Genomic DNA, 16,804 nt, shown 5'->3' on the forward strand with positions numbered 1-16,804 from the left:
AACATTACCCAGATGCTGGAATTGGAATAGATTTGGACTACTATTTAAGAAGTTACTGTGCTACTTCAACAGTTCTGCATATTATGAATAACTTGTACTGAATGGCCAGAATGAATTTTTAAGGCCAGAGACATCTCTAAAGTAGAAAGAGCTATTTGGCTTCTGTGGCAGCAGCAGCAATGAGCTGCTCACCCAATGTGGGAAAGGACCGTGTGAGACACATGCATAAAAATCACAGAAAGAAGCCTTCACATTGGTCTGCCAGCTTGCTTGAAGAAATCATTGGGGAAAGGAATGGAAAGAAAAGCATTGAGGGTGACATATAAAAAAAAATTTTCAGAGAGTCAAGTATGGTAAGTTGCTTTGAGTGACAGCAAACAGGGGCTCAAGTACATTCACTCTAATGACACCGAGCTTATGATACATCCTTTCTAATAACCACGTGTTTTCAAGTATTACGTGGTGGAGTGTGCAGCAGAGGATTTTATCTAAAATAAAGTTTTCCTTCTTAATATGTATATGATTTCCTCTGAAAGAGTTTCTCAGATTTCTAAACATGTCCTTACTTAAGACTTTGGTTTTTACTACTGTTCTATTACCTCTCCCCTTTAATAGGTTATAGCCCATTCCTGCTTTTCTCAGAAATCATTATTGAACAGTAGTGGGTGAAGGACTCAAAGACAGAGTAAAGATAAAGAATTAATGCATCTGGAATATGCCAGGAAAGCAATACATGTTATTTCAGCATAGTTGGCACATGCCCAGAACACAAAAGAAAGAACTGGGCTTCAGCTCTACTTTTCTGTAATACATATATTTTTTATTTTATTTTTGTTTGTGCTCTGGAATATTTAAAAAATTGGAGAGCTGTAAAAAAATTTGGAATTCCTTCCCCATTTTGTAATTACTAAGTTGTAGAAGCAGAAGTAAATACAACTCCTCCAAAATACAAAAGTTCTAACTTTTTTTCAGATAAAATCTACTTTTAATCCTAAAATGTACTGTTAACTCTGTTCTTTAAGACAAATAAAAAGAATATTATTAACTCAAAACAATTTTTGAATTATGTTTTTTCCCCTCTAAAATACTGATTTCAAATAATCGGTTAACTTTATTATTTGTGGATCTCATTAAGGAAAGAAAAAACAAGCCTTGGATTTGTAAATGACATATATATTAGAACAGGACCCTGGAATTTCTATGAATTCAGTGCAGAAAGAGGGTCAGATAACAAATATTCATTACAGCAGGTAACTTTTTTTTTTACTGCTGAGTCTTTGTGAGCATTAATTCAAGTTCCTAGAAGGCCAGGATACAATACAGTGCATGAAATTCTGGTTATGATGATTCAGAGGCATTCTGATGACTTTGGAATAGTGTCATAAGATGTACAAGCTATGGTCTATTTGTCACCTACACAGAATAAGAGTGAAAAAGATAATGCCATTGAAGTGAATGCAAAAGTTCCATTGGCCTCAGTGGGAACAGGATTTACTGTGAAAAATTCATAAACTATTTCAGACACAAGAAAAAATTCAGTCTCCTTGCCATTTAAGGTTTATATTAAAAAGTACAACCATTAACATCTCTTTAAAGGAGACCAAGACTGAAATAGTGGGAGTATTAGATTAGAAGTCAACACACAAACCAAATGAGAAACTTCAGAAAGCTTTAATACTTATAGTATCTACTTGAATAAACATTATTCCAGGTAACCCTCTTGCGTGCTCTATTCTCATAAGTGTCATATGATCCTATTGGCATTTCTTGAATGGTGACATCTGATACTGTAAATGATAACTTCTAGTCTTTGATTTATAGAATCATTTTGGTTGGAAGAGACTCTCAGGATCACCAAGTCCAACCATCTTTGCACATCTTAGTTTCCCAAACCTGTGGTGACAGCACTGACACTTTTGAAATAAAATAGATTTTGGCACTACGCAGAAGTACAGAAATTGAATTCACAGCTGGTAACAAAGAAAAGAGACACCTGCTATAGATGAATCATCCTGGGGAGGGAAAACATTATGAGACCAATGAACTAAACAATAAACCAAAATTACGAATTACTTTATACCATCACAAGAAGTTTAGGAAAAATACTCCTTGCCTAACTCATGGCCCATAATCTAAACCAGAAAAAATCCAAACAGAATGACCTTGCAAAGAGTCTGCCTGGAAGCAATGTCCAAGTCATGAAAATTCAAACAAGCCAGTAAGATTATGCCAACAGCCTTCTTATCAAAAGCAATCCAAGCAGAGAGAGAGAGAGATAGGTATATGCATGCATGTTGAACAACAAGTACCAAGCATTCCAGATCCCTGATTGGAACTCTGACTTACCACCCCATCAGTTCACAAGGCAGAGCACCTCACCTGTCTCATCTGGAGCAGAGCAATTTCCAGTACTATTAGGACCGGAGTGCTGGATCAAGTGACCTCAGACATGGATGAATTTAGAGGAGAGGCACCAGGACCTGATGCCACCTGTTGAAGTACGAATTTACGTTAGCAATGCACAAAGCTTTCACATTTTGCCCACTTGCAGCACATGAAAAAACATCTGTCCAGAAACACAGGAAGAAATACACATATTCTGTCACTGAGGTACTTTCTGTTTCTCACCAAGTCAGAACAGCAGAGTTCATAACAGCCTTGTGATAAAGTTTCAAAACATGCTTTGTGCAGAAACATGGCAGTTCTATGGCCCCTGGAGAGGTTTCCTTGCAGCCAGGTGGAACCACAAAGACCACTGCAGCCAACCTCATCTCTCCCTAGCAGCAGCAATCCCCCCTACCTCCACTTCCCTTGCACACCTGAGATACATGAAATTAGTTCCAGCTGTGGCTGGGTTGAACAGCAGCAGTTTCCTGGGAATGTTTCACTGTTTCACACACAGAGTTTTTCTTAAAACAATCCAGCCTTTTCTTAAATCAAACAAAACAGCCCCTCAATTATGGTAAAAAGCTATCAACATTTCTCCTTAGAAGGTGAAGGAAAAGTAAATCCATGTTCAAGCACAGAAAGGAGGTGTGATTCAGCTGTTGTTCTGTACTATATGTGTGCACGCATACAGGCTGAGTTTAATATGTTTCTGCATTAAATAGGCAAATACCTAGAGTCTGACCACTGAGTAAAAATACTTTCGTCTACTGAGGAACAGAAATGTGGTTCCTGGACACACAAGTCATAAAATCCAACTACAGGATGATGTGGGCTACTTTTCCTCAAAACCTTATTTCTTATCTTTTTTATTTCCCCTTTTCATTTCAGCTATTTTTCAGTTGAAGAAGTGTGATACTATGATAAGTTTTCTTCTCCAAAATACTAGCTAGAGAAGTCCATCTCTTTCCCAGGGCAGCTTTGGGAGCTTGACCTCCTTACACCTTCACTTCTGTGAGAGGTATCCCTACCACTACCTTCCAGCTGACTCTTCCGAAGCCTACAGTGCAGATAAAGAGGCAAGAGGTTGATCCATGGAGTCCCCATTCATTTTTAGCTCTCTAACCATCAGAGTATCTTTTATTTGAAGAAAGCCCAGCAAGTTCATATTTTCCCTTATGGGAACACAATTCGTTCCAAGAAAAAAAAAAAAGGAAAAAAACATTCCAAGACTAAGATGATTGTCTATTACTGTTGTTTTCTAAAGATGCTAAAAATTCTACTAAACTTATAGCAGCAGCTTTACCTGATTTGCCTATTAAAATCTCTTTTTCCTAGCTTAAGTGGCCGCAACTATATAAGATGTTACATATGCTAGATCTTAGCAGTTGTATCATTTAAACTAGGTATAAATAAGGCTAGATGAAAATGGGGTTTAAAATTCTACCCATCCTCTCCATCAGCTTTGTCCAAACATTACCAGTGACAAGAACAGTTGGAGATTTCTGGAACGTTTGGTATTCTGATCATTATGTTATTGTATGGAGTGCTCATCTGGATAATCTTAACCGTAAGAGCAGAGATCTATCTAAGATTTATCTACATGCATTTTGGATGTTGGTGAAAAACAGACTGGGACAACCTACTTGTAGCATTGAACAGACTGGATGAATAGAAATTCAACTCAGTACCTGAATTCAGTTCAGGTATTAGCAGAGCACAAGCTAAAATAACTTGTGGAAGCTAGTCTTAATAGACATTTAACAGTAAGAAAGGTGGAAAATTCTCAGGAAAAAAAAAAAAAAAAAAGTTAAAGAAGCCTTATTTTCACATTCATTTTAGTTTCAAAGCTACTTAATTTTAAGGTTACAGTTCAACAGGGCTTTTAGATATACTTACCAGCCCAGTTAAAAAATAGCTGTATTGTCTTTTCACTGCATCAACTAAAATGCTTTAACAGAATCAACAGATATGACAGGAAATACTGCATGATCTAATTTTCATTTTACTGTTTTCCTTATTCGTTATAAACACCAAATACAGCCATGTTTTTAAAACGTAACTTGGAGTGGAGTTTTTAGCTCTGAGCAGTACTATTTGTTTTTCTCAAGCTATTAAAGTGACTTGGAAGAAATACTTACCTCTATCTTCCTGCAAATAAACCCAAATGATTACTTCATATAATTATAAAGAGAACATACTGAGAGCCACATGACCGTCTTAGACAATGATTTAAACAATGTTTTTGTTGCATTATTTGCAAAAAACAATTCTATGATTCATGACATAATTTGTTATTCCAGCCTTTTCCAGAGGAACTACCAGACTCATAAATTATTTAATGGTAACTGTTGATCATGCTTAACCCCACTTCATACTACTGGTATAATCCCATTTTTGTCTAGAAATAATAACTCAACACTTCTTTGACAATCGAAGTGAATCATCCTGAGTTTTTAAACAACTGAAAGATGAGTAAAGCTAGAGAGATAACTAAAAGTACATCTAGAACCTATAAAAACAGAGAATCATGGTAACACCTCTGTTCTTTGTTCTTCAGTTTGAGCTGTACGTATCAATCATATTCAAAACAAAAAAGAAGGAATTTTTTAAAAAATAAGGTTAATATGTAAGCCCAAGCAACTGCATCATTCTTTTAAATATTTACTAACTTTGCCTTGAATCAGGCTGCACTTAAAGCTTAGATGTGAAGGAAAAAATCCTATTCCTAGGGGGCACACGGAACCCAATAACTTTCTTCTTCATGCTTAATAATCTTGTATGTGAGGGACCAATCTAATTTGTGGAAACGAATTATACCTTAGGGATATGTTATTTCAACCCAAACTGAATATATTATTCATTCTAAAAAGTAGCAATAAAGATTATATAAGATGTAATTCATTATTTTTCTAAATGTTCCATGATTCCACTGGGAGGTGAGACTTAAATAGCTTACAGGAAGCCTACCTTAATTAGGTTGCTTTTCAAATCAAATATAATATAATTTTAACATAAAAATGTCACTCAAGGGAAGTATTCCATTTACAGGGATGATTAATGAAATGTAGGGGGGAAAAAAATAGATCCATGGGTAATATAACATGTGAAGGAATCTGAGAGAGGGAACAATGCACACATAGATGGACGTGTACAAATATGCAACTAGCTATAAGCTATATACAGATATCTGTCTCATATTCATTCATGCCTACACACACTCACAGAGAAAGGCAATTTGTTACCAGAGCAACCACGGTCAGCTGGTTTTTTGTCCTCCATCAGAATTGGTTTGCATTTTTGTTAACTTATTTTAGCTGCTAGAAGCTCAGAAGAATTTATCATCTAAACAGATATATTTAAACTCAGTACTTATGTTTACATTTGTAAGAATGTCTTTTCCAGGAATATGATGAAAAAAAGAAGAAAATCAAAATATTTTTCAGAAATTTACAAACAGCTCATTGTAAAACACTGACATTATAATTGAGGTACTTCGCCTCAGTGGTGCTATTAAAATATTGATGTGCATACCATAGAAATAGTCATTGCCTTTTCTGTGTACAGAGAAATGCTTCAGTTTCTCAGATACCAGAATGTAGCAATTTCCATAAAAATTGACTTTTAATGAGGGTTGTGGTCAATGATTTAATTTGTGGACTTCAATTCCACTGTAAGTTAAGAAGCAACAACAAAAGTTGAAATTTAGGAGCTTTAATTCTCAGTGTATGCATTTCTAACAACACTTAGTACTAAGTTTTAAAAGCCTGCAAATAGCCTTTAAATGAAGTACTCGAATTACCACACACTTGCAACACTCCAGGTACCCAGCCACAGTTGAATTTTCTGCAATTAGGAAGCAAAATTTGAAAGTTGCAGCCTTACCTTTTCTGCATCCTAGTTAAACACTGTAGAAAACATACTTTAGGAAAATCTAGGCATACAAAAATTTAGACATCCTAGATAATTATGGTTCTTGACTGAAAGATGTAGTCTATAATTCACTCACAATTCCTTTTTCCTATCAGGAAAAAAGCTCATTGACATGAAGGGGTATTTTGATAAAAAAGTGAGCAAATGAAGCAAAAGCTACAATTGTATTGATTCCCCCCCAGCCCCGCCCCGCTATGAAAAGGTGTAAACCTTGTGAGTCAAGTGAAAAAGAGAGCACAGAATTCTGTGATAGGACCACTTACATCTTCTATACAAGAAACAGGGCCATCCTGTATGTCCAGTCTATACTTTAAATGAAACAGATTAATGCGCTTTATTAATTACAGTCTGTTCATCAGAGACACTTTTATAGTAAATAAAACCTATATTTTCTCTAGAGAAATGACATATATGAAGTGGTTAGGGGCTGCAAACAGTATTTTTCATCATAAATGCCAACAGGGATTTTGGAATATGATTTCACATACAACTCAGATATTTTAATAGAGAATGTTAATAAGTACTTTACTAGATCTGTGAAAAAAAGTGTTATTAGTTTCAGGCTTGATGAGAGACTACAATTTTTAATCAATTCTGGGTCGGTATTTTTCTGTTTTGCTTAGAACAAACAACAGATGTTTTGAATCAAATAAAAATGTTTTACCTATATATGTTAACTTTAAAATCTGCAAATTTAATTTTAGGCAACTTTATGAAATGTTATTTCAAAATTTTTGAAAAGAGCACATTTATGTATGTTCCTTTTCAAATTTTAAAATGTCTCTCTGGAATTTTAGCTGACTTTTGTGTGTGGATAATGCAATAGATCTACATGGATCTGCAGACCCAGGTCACCCTAGACATTTCACCCAGCTGCAGATACCTCTGTTTCATTGCCCACAGAAGATGACTGCTACTCACTACCAATAAATGAAGCACATTCAGCAGCAATCTTTCTATATTCTCAAAAAGACAAGGCTGTAGTAATATGAAATTCTGAAACCTTGAGAGACTTAGAAATAACCAGGACTCCCTTGTTAATGAACAAAAAGCAATTAATCAGTTCCACACAGCAATTTGTAAAACAAATAGGTAGAGTGATGTATTGTCATGCACAAGCATCACACGCCCAAATACTGATTACATGCTTTATAGTATAGTGTTCTTTGTGTGCAGATCTGAAATAAATTGCATCCTTTGTTATGATTAATATTTGATGTACTTAATGATATTTGACAGATGTCAAACTTTTTTTAAAAAAAAAATTTAATTTTTTTTTTTTTTTTTTTTTTACATCATGTCTTTCCTGAATCTATTTTTAGCCTTCTTTGAACTATCTGCTGAGCTATCCCTTTTTCTATGAAAAGTATCAAAATGTTACAGACTGCGGTATTTTGGACACATCCCAGTCATCCCATAGTCACGGCCCCTGACATCCTCTGCCAGTAGGGCTTTCAGCGCAATGAAAGATCCTTCACTAGAGATGAGAACAGCTTGGAAAAAGAACAGCGTTTCAGAGCTCATCATGAGCACCTTTACCATTTGAATCTACAGATATGCACACTCGTCAATCAGCTATTCCTCTTGGGCACTGATTGACTTTATGATCCAAGAAGGAAAAACAGGTTTTGATACCAACACAGAAAGTTCTACAGCAACCATCTGACTTCTTGTGGTGTTAATAGGAACCTAATCAGCTGCTGGCTGGAGGAAATTAAAGGCATTGCTCCTTTACACACTGATGATTACATCCTCTGAGCTAAGGTGAACACAGGGCTACAAAGGACTACAAAGCTGGTGAAGGGTTTGGAGAGGAAGCCATGTGAGGAGCAGATAAAGTCACTTGGTTTGTTCAGCTTCGAGGAGACTGAGAGGAGACCTCATCGTGGTCTACAGCTTCCTCACAAAGGGAGGAGGGAAGGCAGGCACTGAACTCTTCTCTTTAGTGACCAATGACAGAAACTGAGGGAATGGCAGGAAGATGTGTCAGGGTAGGTTTAGGCTAAACATTAGGAAAAGGTACTTCACCCAGAGGATGGTGGAGCACTTGAACAGTCTCCCCAGGGAGGTGTCACGGCTCCAAGCCTGACAGTGTTCAAGAAGAGACTGGTCAATGCTCTCAGACACATCGTATAAACTGTGGGGTTGTCACATGCAGGGACAGGAGCTGGACTCAACAATCCTTGTGGGTCCCTTCCAACATTCTATGATTCTATGACCTCTAAAATGCAATCATGACTTTACTGCTATTTATTTCACACATGTCAGGATCACAGTATGTGCGTGATGCTTTTTGTAGGCATGAGGTTATGACCTTTTGGCTGTAGGGTCGCTGCAACATGAGTGCACGTATGGAACTCAGAAGGTCCATAGGGGACAGGCCCATTGGAGGTGAGGGAAGAAGTGGGGTGGTGGGTAGCAGTGGCCACATTGTACAAATGAAATTATACAAACATACAAGTAAATCACTGTCTGACCATGTCTTTTAGCGTTCCCAGACCTCCCACCACCTTCTGCTTTACAAGCTTTTAATGCTACGTAAGGATCCTAACATCTGTACTAGCTGCTTCCAAGACAATCAAAAGATTTATAGGAGCTTGAGGGAAGGGGGTAGATCAATATACCAATTTGCAAAGCCCTCATTGTCCCGAATATCTCTCTCTGCTATGCTTGGAAGTGTAGGGGACTTAGTGATCTCCAGTTCTATGTTCTTACTGTTAACCAGCAAGTGGTGTTTTTTTGTTGTTGTTGTTGGTATTGTTTTCCCCCAAGGGGGCTAACTAATGCAAATATTTGAAATTAAATATGGAGGCTTATATTTTTCATATTCAGATAAATCATTTGGGATTCAGCCATGGTCACTACAGTTTGGGTAACTGAGGGTCACGAAGGAATAAGGAGAGGAGAGAAAAAAAAAATATTCTGGAAGAAATATTTTTCAAAGGAAAGGAGATATTCCAGTTGTCGTTTTTTATTTCCTATGATTTTACAGCCTGCTCTTTGATTTTCTGTGCAAGAAACAGTCTGCCTGTCTTATCTGTAAAAGAAGATAAGGGCACATCACATCATAGCATTTTGAACCAACTCTTAGCCTTAGACTCTACTCTAAGGTCTCATTATTCCCAGAGGATATAGATAGAAATGTCTGTCTCAGGGGTACAATTTTTTTTTTTCCTTTAAATTATATGACAAGTCTTTAAGAGAAGTTATTTGTCCATTATGCTACAATATGTCTAGAAATGGTATCCATCATGACTGAGGAGAAATCATTCATTTTCAGACCTGTCAGTCTGAGCAGACAAAATAGGTAGGCATCTCAGCACAGAAAAATAGAGGCAGCTCATCCTCCATTAAAGTTTAGCACTGTCAAGGGACCTCTGACATCCAGTAAGTTAGTTCTTCCTTCCTTGCAGTTACTTTAACTTTTTTAACAGGAAGTTCAAGCTTAGAGTTGGAGTACAGCTATTTTAACTCTGATAGCAGGAGAGAGCTGAAAAAAATGGACAAGCTCGAGTGCATACTCAACCTATACCTCTGCTGTGCACAAAAACAAGCTGGCAGAGTTACACACTCACAGTTTATCCCTGGTTTGTGATATCCCATTAAAATTAAGCAGTAAATGGTTAGTTCAAAAACTCAAAATAGAGAATAATGACACAGTATTGGGCAGGTAGAGTAAAATCATGTTGTGGAATGCATAGAGACTTTTTACATAATGGGATGATGGAGTTAATTTCTTCTTGGACAGAAGTCTTACATCCTATTCCAGGAGCTCACAGAAATGACACCACTGTCAGGAAGTCAGCTATGATAGTTAAAGCTACACTAATCCATTTTGGAATGTAGATTTTTACATGCATCCTTTTGTTCAAAATTCTTAATTAGAACAGTTTTTTAATATTTTAAAATAAAATACAGGAAAATTCTCCAGGTTTTAATGACAAATATAATAGTACAGGTTAGTTAGAAAAAGAAATTGTGTTAACTTCCATTAAAGGGTAACTCTTCCACCCCTAAATATGCATAGATGTGTGCAGCAAAAGAGCAACTTAATCTTGGGGATATTATAATAAATACAGTTTCCTCCTAAGATCTTTGTTTGTTTCTGTAGATGACCACACTGAGCACAGGATCTGAACATTAAACTTCCATGACCCTCCCTCTAACACTGCTTGAAAATCTGTGCCAAAGAACTCAAGATGAAAGCTGTAACAGGACAATACGGCAAAGGAGGGAACGCTGCATATGCTACATAGGTTTATCTCATGGTGAAATTTATCTCAGAACCATGATGTTTTTAAGCATTAATTTGCAGATAATTCCATATATAGCAATATAGAAAACAAATATTCAAGTCCTTAATCCTAACCCTTCATAGCTTGGACTGTATCTTTTCCACAGTTTCTCACCCATTATCACAATACCACAGTGCTGGAAAGGGAATTCCCTCTTAACAATGGTTTGATTTCACAGGATGAATATTTTATAATAAAACCCCAAATATGTAAAAGTATTAGCCAAACCCGAGGATTAGGTCTTCCAAGTTACAGCAGCAGACATATAATGCTTCACGCTTCGCTTATTATGGGGATGAAATAATTCTGATCAAAAGGTGGACTGCAATTCATAAATGCCATTTCTTTAATTTACCCTGTCCTTATAGTAATAGACATTTAAAAAACCCTAACAAAACCAACAACAAAAAGAGAAGGCTTGAATTGAAGCATCTTTATCACAGAAAAGCATTTACATCAAAACAAATTGCATGTGTAATTGTAATTTAATAATATTCTTATTATCTACTATAAATCTTGTGACTGAGTATAGATATTGTACAATTACTTTCTACATTTGGCATAATTGTTTTGATCTTAAATGTTATTCATTCTAAGAGAAAAACTCAGTAGATAATACCATGTAACAAAGGAAGCATTTATGAGTAATGATGTTGCTCAACGAACCCATTTTCATTTTCCCATTTAATAACTACAGAGCTACTGCAATGGTTGTGGTGTGTGTGTGGCCAAAATTACGTGGCAATTGCTAATATAATGGCATGGCTATGGTAACTGTAATTCCTGAAAAGTGAATCAGAGAGTCTAAATTAAAAATGCTGTGTAACACCTGTTTGTAGCCATATGTTAATTTAGTAATATTTCATTTAGAAAAAATACATTATGAGGTTTTGTACCACAGTAGGTGGCCTCCAGTTCACCTGCTTTTAGCCACCAGAATATAAGGAGTATAGCCTAATTCTAAAATACTAGTTTATTACAACATCAATTACCAGAAGATAATTAATTCCTTCTTAAAACAGGCAGGCTGAATTGCCCTCTGAAGAACACATTCACTGACTACAGATCACTTCTAGATGAGTTTTTTAGAATAGGCACCTAACTGAAACCCACATATTTGCTAAATGTTCTCAGATAAGCTTTTAGACTTTGAAGTCAACCACCTGTACCTCATATATTATTCTGTATCATTTGACTTACCTCTAATTAACAACAATTTCAGTTGCTCAAAAATTCTGAATTCTCAGTAAACCCTCCAAAACACACTGACACAATTAAAAAAGCAAAAGCCTGTCAGACCATTGACACCCAATACCTCCCAATGGCACAAAATTTGTTGAGATACATAGGTCATTCAGCCTATGAGCTGTACCACACACTGAAAAAAGAAAGGAATAATCCCAAAATTGGAAAATCAGCCTTGTGTTGCAGAATTTAAGGAGCTTTATATGTTTATCTTACCAAAGAGAAGGCTGAAGAAAGGTTCCCTTTACCTTTAGCAGGAGGGACAAGAATATCAGTCAAGCTGAGCAGCAATTCTTATACCTCCCTGCAGCACCCACAGTTTATCATCCTATCTTCATTTGGAAAAAAAACCCTGATGTTTCAGAAAGGAGAAAAGGATGTAGCAAATCATAGTAAAGTAATATTCCTATGGAAGGGGAAGCAAATACGAGTTTCTGATTGAAAGATTTAGGATGATTCCTCAGTACACACAGGCTGAGGATTTGTTCTGTAAAGCTGAATTAAATCATACACATCTTAGAAAAATATTCCAACACACGTCCAAGATTCTGAATGATAAGAAGTTGCATCTTTGCATCATCTGTCAGAATGCAAGGAAATCATATTCTAATTAGGCAATGAATTTCTCTAACCTTAGTTAACAGACTTTGGATAGAAGGATCTTTGTGCCTCGCACTATTCAAAATACATCCACTCATAAGCAATACATCACTCAAATACACCCACTTCTGAAGAGAGAGCAAGTATTCTCCCAACTTCCTCTTGGATAAGGCCTTTCTTTGAGACATAAGGCTTGATATTCCAAATTCTGGATACATTTTGTGATTTTCCTTTATTCCCACTTGATGATTTTAATATTCCTTTTGAACGGTTTTAGCACAGGCAGGGAGAAAAAAAAATGGCATCTTTTCAGTATGTAATTTTTTATAGTTCATTTTTGGGATGTATTTATTGAGTTAACTCTGAAATGAATTTCAATAATATATCTACTCATAATGACCATTAAAACCCTTTTTAACTTACTGTATTTCTACACAAAAACTTCAACTTCATAAGCTCAGCGTGTGGTCGTCATTTTGAAATGCATATCATTATGCATATCAGTATTCAATTGTGACCATTTAATTAAGTGCTTCAGGTCATTCTTAAGACCAGACGTACTGGAAGAAAGGAGGAAGAGATTAATGGAGTTGTAGCTTCTGCCCTGAGGGAGGATGGGTTGATGCAGTGAATATGCTCCATTTCCATGACTGCTGTTGAACAGCCCCTTCAATCAAGACATCAGCTGAATCCATACCTTGCTCTGCGTTAGTATCCCACCCTTCTCAAGATTTCTACCACAGAAGTGTTGTATCATTTGCAAGCTTCACATATATGACTCCTCTGATTCTCTGTATGTCTCCAGCAAATATTAATTGCTCAGTAACAGCCCAGTACTTTCTTTTCATCCCATTAGCAACTTAAATTCAGCCTCCATGAGGGAGTCTCTTTTAAACTCAATCAATCTGCAAAATGCCCTGTTATTCTGTGAAATTAGAGCTTTCAATCATAAAGAAGCTGAAGAAATCCAGATATTATGATACCGACTGTGTATTTTGACCAGGTCTGCAAACCTGCCAGAACAGATATATACAGAAAGGAAAGTTTAAAAAGACCAATTCCAGAAAAACAGATAAGTAATGTAAGAATCAGTATTATAAACATCACTTGTCTTTAATGTCCCAACTCAGGTGTTCCATTATTTTACTTAGAATGAATATCAATGTAGTTGACAATAATTCATAGGTCATGATTTTCACCTTTTCCAGTATTAGGGCAATTTTATAACCTCATTCATGCAAACCTTGTTTTCTTGTTAGTGTTGATACTAATTGTGGTTCAGGACAACACAGTTCATCTATGACTCCATGGTTTATGTCACTTCAGCTAGATGATCACACATCATATACTTTTAGTAAATGTTTCCTCTTATCCTCTCCAGTTATAGCTGACAAGCTTTTTATTTCATAAGGGCTTGAAACGGCTCCCTTTTTTTTTTTTTTTTCCAAACCCTAGCATAGCTTTTATTCCTTCCTCAGGTTTTATAACGCTCTTTTAAACCCAAACACTACTTTTGGAAAACTTTCCTTTTTAGGTACGCTGTTCACTGTTGATATCCCTGTTCTAGTTTTTCTCCTCCTTAGTAATTGCATGAACCTTTAAAATAGTAATTTGTATTTACTATGTTTTTCCTGTTTTTATATCCCTTATTCTGTTTTATTGCTGCTCTCCTGTCTCCATTTGACCTAGATGACTGCCTTACACACTGTAGCTTTATTTAGGGAATAATGTAGGGAACAAAACATTTATGCTAAATTTAATTATTTCCAATCTATCTGGTTTACAATGTAGTTGGTTATATATATCTTTATATCTATTTGACCAAACATTCCTACTGCTTTCAAAACTCAGAATTACTAATACTTTTGATGATTAAGGTAATGCAGTCCTCAGTGGCCTGGCCAGCACACAATCAATACAACTTTGCTCACAACACCCAGTTTGGTGGCTAACCAGACTCAGGCTCTTCTGTATGAGTGAAATGATTTTATATCATGTATAGCTTCATAGCTGCAGGACTTGCATTGCAGTATCTATGAATTTGCTTAAGTATGGGTCTGCAAATAATATTTTACTTCAGTTTTTAATTTATTTTTTAAAAAATGGCTTACTTGAGAAAATAAGAGAGATTTAACATATTGGAAAGAGTAATTTTTATGGAAAAAAAAAATGCCTCCCATTTCAGTGACTAGTCAGTATGCTGCAAAAATAAATAAAACTAAATATAAAAATACTAGGGGGAAAAAATTATATTTTGCCAGTTGCAAACCAGTCTCTTAGAAAGAAAAATCACTAGAATAGGATCTGTCCATTAATCTCCTTTTTATTACTGTCTGTGCAAGATCTAGATATGTGTGAGTGGAAGGAAAGGCCACAAGAGCATTTCAGCTGAGTTCCTGAACTCCCTTTTGTCTCTTCTTTTTCAGCTGCAGTTTCTAGCAAAGGTTCGTGTTCTCAGTGACTACTGCTTCCTGGTCCATGTTCACCTGGTTTTGAAGTGGTGCTAGAGAGAACAAATGGATAGCAGAACAGCAGCTGAGGGCAGGATCGAAGTGAGTAGGCTGCAGGATCCTTGAGGGAAGAGAAGCTTCACAATTGTTAAATTGTTTTTCTCTGTACAACAGAAGAGATAAGACTTAGTTTTATCTGAATGCTCTCTGGACCAATTGTTTTTCCCCTCGCTGTCCTTACAATACCTTTACACAGCTTTGAAGGCAGATACTTAAAGAATATTAGGAACTTTCTGCCATTTAAGACACGAATGGCTTCAGAAAAGCTACGAAATATTATGTAAGGGCAGAATTTACCCTTCATTGTTCTACCATATAGTTACCGTGAGCTTTACAGTGCATTGACCTTACAATGAATCCAAGGTTCACCTGCATACAGGTAACTTACCAACCAAGTTTCCATGTTATGCATGTTTTTTCCTTCACTGAACATAGGCTTGAGTTTCTTTAAAGTATGTATCATAATTTCATTCATATTTCATTGCAAAGCTTTGTACCAGACATGAAGACATCTTCATCTATGCTCAGCCAAAATCATCACCCCCAAAATAAAGATAAAGCATGTATGACAATATTAACTTTGCACACATCTCTCTCCTTCTTTACTCAGTTTAAAAGAGTTCATTTTCACAAGCCCTACAATTTATTTTTCTTGGGAAGAGAGTAGAAAGGAAGTAGTAAGAAAGTCCTTTATTATAGAGAATCTCTAGCCAGGGATTCCCATACTGTAAACATACTTCGAAATTCAGTTCTTTAGAAAGCAGAGTATCAGGCATTTCTAATTCTTCTTTGGATTTGACCTGCATAAATTTTCTGTCCTTCTAATACTTAATGTTGTATAATCTTTAATAAAGTTACTTTTGAAAGTATTTGAATTTAAACAATAAAATCTCTTAATAGTAGTTATCTGATACACATGAATACTGAATATGAATATGATCCTACTTGATACTTTCTTTGCCTTGTTAATTTAGAAGATATTTAAGTATGATACAAATCTTGAAATAAATTGATCATACAGTAATGATTAGGTAACAGCTTCTTATACATAAGAAGGCAAAAAGAATCTGCTCCTAAAAGACTAGCTTGCTGAGAGTTAATTGTGCTCCAGTGACTGCTGTGCAATATAACAATATCCAAAATCGTTCTAACCTTACTTCTTACCGGTAAAACTATGCATAGCAGGCTTAAACTCAGAAAAGGCTCTTCCACTCTGAGAAATGTTATAACCTTTATATAACTTTTTGTATATGTGTACAGATTAATGAATCACAGAAATATTCTCAATAACATATTTTTAAATTTCATCCTCAAGGAGTTATCAACAGAGTTCTATCGAAGCCTGTGTTAATGTGAAATTGAAAGATCTCCATTCTGATCTCAGAGTCAGTGGCCAAGAAATTTTACAATTTACTAAATTCAGTAATTTATTCTATGTCTGAGAGCACAAAAAATGCATAGGCTTTTTAATAGCCAGAAACTATAGCAGGTCTATTCAGTCATAGCAGATATAATAAAACTCCACCATGATATTGTAAACTTACTTGAAACAAAGACCTTAGTAATTAAAAAGAACTCAACAGAAGAAAACTCTTGGCTGATTTATTAGCTATCACTAACAACGTTAGGACTCTTTAAGAGATGGATATAGTTAAACTGTCCACAGACACACTGTGTTATTCATCTAAACAGAATAAGTATCTCTTGTACAGTATAGGTTAAGAAGCTTTTTGTGTTGCACATTTCTTAAAACACATTTATGGAAAAAATGCAACTGAATCATAATCAACAAAACCAAATCCAGGTGGAGGAAGGAGAGGCAAAATGCACAGAGGT

At 35.8% G+C, this 16,804-nt stretch overlaps 1 long non-coding RNA gene across 1 annotated transcript in view; it reads right to left on the reverse strand.

The window, feature by feature from the left end:
- Nucleotides 1-16,804, reverse strand: part of LOC110362874 (uncharacterized) — a 91,463-nt gene that overhangs the window by 9,384 nt on the left and 65,275 nt on the right. Inside the window, exon 3 of the long non-coding RNA XR_010475689.1 lies at nt 2,380-2,490. This is a non-coding gene — a long non-coding RNA (uncharacterized LOC110362874). The remainder of the gene's footprint in view (nt 1-2,379; nt 2,491-16,804) is intronic.

Source organism: Columba livia, chromosome 12 (assembly GCF_036013475.1).
Source record: "Columba livia isolate bColLiv1 breed racing homer chromosome 12, bColLiv1.pat.W.v2, whole genome shotgun sequence".
Taxonomy (NCBI): Eukaryota; Metazoa; Chordata; class Aves; order Columbiformes; family Columbidae; genus Columba; species Columba livia.